Raw genomic sequence first — 4,066 nt, 5'->3', positions numbered from 1 at the left:
ACCGCACATGTTCAGGGTTCCCGCCGGTAGGCAGGGGTGGGCGTGAACTTGAATTGGATCACCTAGCCAGGTAAATTCAATTCAGCCAATGGGGTTGACCAGGGGTCTTCCACCACGCCTCCCTGTGGAATCCTTAAAAAGGCAGAAGCCCAGAGGGGAGGGAGAACAAGAACAAGAACCGATGGGAGAAGAACCAAGACGGAAGAGAGAGAACTCAGGCGCAGAGAGCTTTGGCACGCGTTGTGGGACGCAGAGCCGCTTCCAGCTAGGCCGCATGTCCGCGAGGAGCCCCTTGGGTGCCGTGTAAACCTGAAACTTCTTCTAACTTTCATAAAACTCACTTCGATCACGAACCAGGCTTCGGCGTGAATTCTTTCTCGCTCGGAGCCAAGGACCGAGGTATAAATCTAGCTCCAGAGAGATCTAACAAAGCCAATGGACACACTGTCAGTCATGCAACCGTAATGGGCAACAAGATAGCGATTAACGTTCAAAAAAATCAGAGGGGGTGGGGTGCGGCAGGACACGCTAGGACAGGGACACACGGCTCTGTCCCTGAGCAGCATTCACCCAGGCTCTCTGTTGTACTTCCACGTGGTCTAACAGCCCAGGAAGGCTGTGGACCCAGGAGAGCCAGCCTAGGTTAACCCTAAACAGGTCTGTGCTAGTCAGGTCCTCTCATCCCCATCCCAACCCAGCAAAAACCCAGAGCCAGACAGCACAGCCCCGCTAAGATAAACCCACTGGAGACACGGAGCGAGAACTGCCCAGACACCCAGGATAAGGGAACTGCCAGCAAAGGGAGAAGGGGAGGGCGCCTGCAAGGCCCCAGGGAGAGGGCCTCCTTGGGCGTTGACCGAAGGACCAGCCTGACTCGTGCAGACCACAGAGCCAGTGATTCCACCAAGAATACGGTGATGTGGGCCCGCCACTGGCCAAGATCACCACACCGATCCCAGACCCACTGAAGGCAGCTCAGCTGGCGAAGGGGCGTGGAAGTGGGACATCGGCCCACAGGTTGCTGTGAGGGAATGTGTGTCCACGCTTGGAGGTGGGGACCCTGCGTGGGTGGGAAAGGGGAAGGAAAGGACTTCACGTGTTTTCTCCATAGATCTGCGCAGCAAAGAGGCTGCAGGTCTCCTTGCTGCCCAGTCCCCTCCTTTCCTGACTGGATTCCTCCGCGATTTTGCCTGTGCGACCCGGCAGCGCAGCTCGGCTAGCTCCGTGGTCTGCAGGGCACGTGGCTGCGGGCTTGGGCGCTATGGAAGGGGAGCCACAGTCCGCATTAGGGACTGGAAAGGCACGTGGCTTAGGAGCAAAGGCCCAGAGGGGCTCTGTGACCTGCTGTGTGGCCAAGGTTGACTGGCCAGTCTCCCCCCAGCCTGGTGGATTTGGAAGTAGATGGGGGTGCTCCCGAGAGGGAACCTCTCTAGCTCGTGCGCTCGCTCGCTGTTAACTGGTTACTTCTCTGGGCTGTGCTCCATCTACTCAAATCTCTCGCCTTGTGTCATCCGAGCACCTCCTAGCTGGTGGTGCACAGAGAGGGTGAGCAGGGCTGGGTGCCTGCCCGCACCCCCACCTCCAGGCTTCCAAGGCCAGAGGCATCCCGTCCAAACGGGGCCACATTCCAGACCCCTAAAGATCAAGGGAGGAGCTCTGGTGACATCGTGGTTATTCATTGAACTGCGAACCACAAGGTGTGTAGTTCAAAACCACCAGCCACTCCTGGGGAGAAAGACAAAGCTTTCTGCTCAGGTAAGGAGTCACAGTCTCAGGAACCCATAGGGAGCCGAAGGCATTGCCTCAGTGGGGTGGCAGTGAATTTTTGTTTTTGTTTTTAAACTCTGGGGAGTCAGGAGCCAGTAATTCAACACAGACTCTGGGCCCCTAAGGGGTTTTGTGCGTCCTTAATCTTGCAGATTAGCTTTGTTTGCGCCATTAGCATTTTCAACATCTAATCCATGGAGATGGGTGTTTCCGTGCATCCATTCTGAGCGCCCCAGGTTCTGGAGGCTTTGCTACCGCTACCGAGCACCTCACAGGAAGGGGGCAGGCAGCATGCAAGATTTGTCTAGACGCCTAAATGATGCTCCTTAAGAGAGTGCATTTCCATGTCTAATCCGCTTTGCAGCCCCCCTCTTCTGCTGTTAACATTAGAACATAGCGGTACTTGTCAGTTGCCTAGTACACAATCATTGGGGGTGGGGACAATGACAAAATAAAAAACAAGAAATAAACCCACTGCTCCCCAGGCAATTTGGACTCTTTGAACCCCTAAACAGCAAAGTAGAAGTGCCCCCTTTTGAGGGTGTCACAGGCAGAAATGAGAGCAGAAAGCCTCTTCTGTGTCCCTCCGAGCTGCTGCTGGGTTCAAACTGCTGACTTTGCTGGTCAGTAGCCCAGCATGTTACTCAATAGGCTCCAAGAGGAAATAAAGGAGTGTGGAGATTAGCAAACTTTCAATCAATTCATTTATATTCCAGAATTTCAAGGAATTTGACCAGCCCAGGGTGTGGGACTGAGTTGGGAATATTCATCTTTCTCTCGGATTCTCTGTCTCCGTAGGAGCCCAAGCCAAGCTGAGGGGCAGGGGCCCAAGTGGCTAGTCTATGTGGAGGGTGGGTCTGTGTCTCAGCCCCACACATCTCTGGAAAAGTGGGGGGGTGGAACCTCGTCCTACTGCACCTTCTTTTGGGTGGGGGGGGGAGGCAGCACCGTTGCTGGTATAGCCAAAGCCACTGGGCACACCCTCCTGTTAGCAGCAGGCTTTCCTTCTGCTGAGAAAGTGACCGATCAAACTGGGATCCAGAGCCAGTCTCCTCTCACAGTGGAGGGAAGACTCTGAGGCCACCACATTCAGCCTTTCCTCAGAAGGCCATGGGCAGATATTTCTGTCAAACCAGCCTCTCCTGGCCCAGCCCAGTCCGATCCTGAGAGAGCACCGAGCCACCCAGTGCCAAAGCCTAAAACAAAACCGAAAAACATGCTCCCCTTGCTACCGGCCGATTCCGTGTGTTTTAGAACAGAGTCACGGTCCTGGTGGTGCTGCGGGAGAGGCGCTGGGCTGCTACCCGGAAGGTCCACCAGCCGCTCTCTGCCACGGGAGAAAGAGGAGGCTGGCTGTTCCCACATACAGCTGCAGCCTCAGAGAGGCTCTGTGCTCGCTGTTCGCAGGAACCGACTGGGTGATAGTGGATTCGTTTTGGGTGCTCCGTGGGGTTCTCAAGGCTGGGACCTTTTGGAAGCCGACTGCCAGGCCTTTCTTCCGAGGCACCTCTGGGTGGGTTCGAACCATCAACTTTGGTTAGTAGCCCAGCATTTAAACATTTGCCCAATCCCTCCTGTATTACCTTCCTCTTCACCCTCCGAGGCTGGGCAGGGTGGTGGGAGACCAGAGCGCTGCTCCTCCTGGACTCAGTAGCCCCTCCACAACCTTCCCAACCTTCTGAGCCTTCCCTGGGATCTAAATGAATATCACCCTCCCTAGCCTAGGCCTGGTACTAATTAAATGCGATCAACCTATGAGAGGTCTTGCATGTAGTGGATTCAAACAAAACCAAATTCACGGCTTCTGAATCCATTCCAACCCACAGGGACCCTAGAGACCAGGGCAGAAGGGCCCTTTTTGGGTTTTCTGAGGCTATAGATCTTCACAGGAGCTGACAGCCTCATCTTTCTCCCACAGAGCAGCCAGCAGATTAGAACTGCCAACCTTCCAGTTAGCAGCTCCATGCTTAGCCCACTGGACCACCAGGGCTCCTATGTGAGGAAGCTCCAAAAATCCCATAGAAAGGGGGAATTAAAAGATCGTGGGGTTTTTTCACCCACATTTTGAAGCCCGCCCCCCCCCATATATAGCTGATGCTGTCAATACTGCTAGTCCGCTGCTTCCAGCATCCCCTTTCCCAAAGGGTCGGGTTTGTGTCACGAAGGCTGAGGTTTGTGGTTGATTCTTCTAGACGGCAGCAAGCATGGGCTCCTGGCTCTGGGTTTGTGGTTCTGTTCACTGACAAGCAGTAGCATTTCCCAATGCCTGGGTTTTCAGCGCCCACCCAGGGGGAGCAAG

Source organism: Echinops telfairi, unplaced genomic scaffold (assembly GCF_000313985.2).
Source record: "Echinops telfairi isolate 266 unplaced genomic scaffold, ASM31398v2 ScPeMD7_2;HRSCAF=8, whole genome shotgun sequence".
In the NCBI taxonomy this organism is placed as follows: domain Eukaryota; kingdom Metazoa; phylum Chordata; class Mammalia; order Afrosoricida; family Tenrecidae; genus Echinops; species Echinops telfairi.
Note: the sequence above shows the minus strand (reverse complement) of the source record.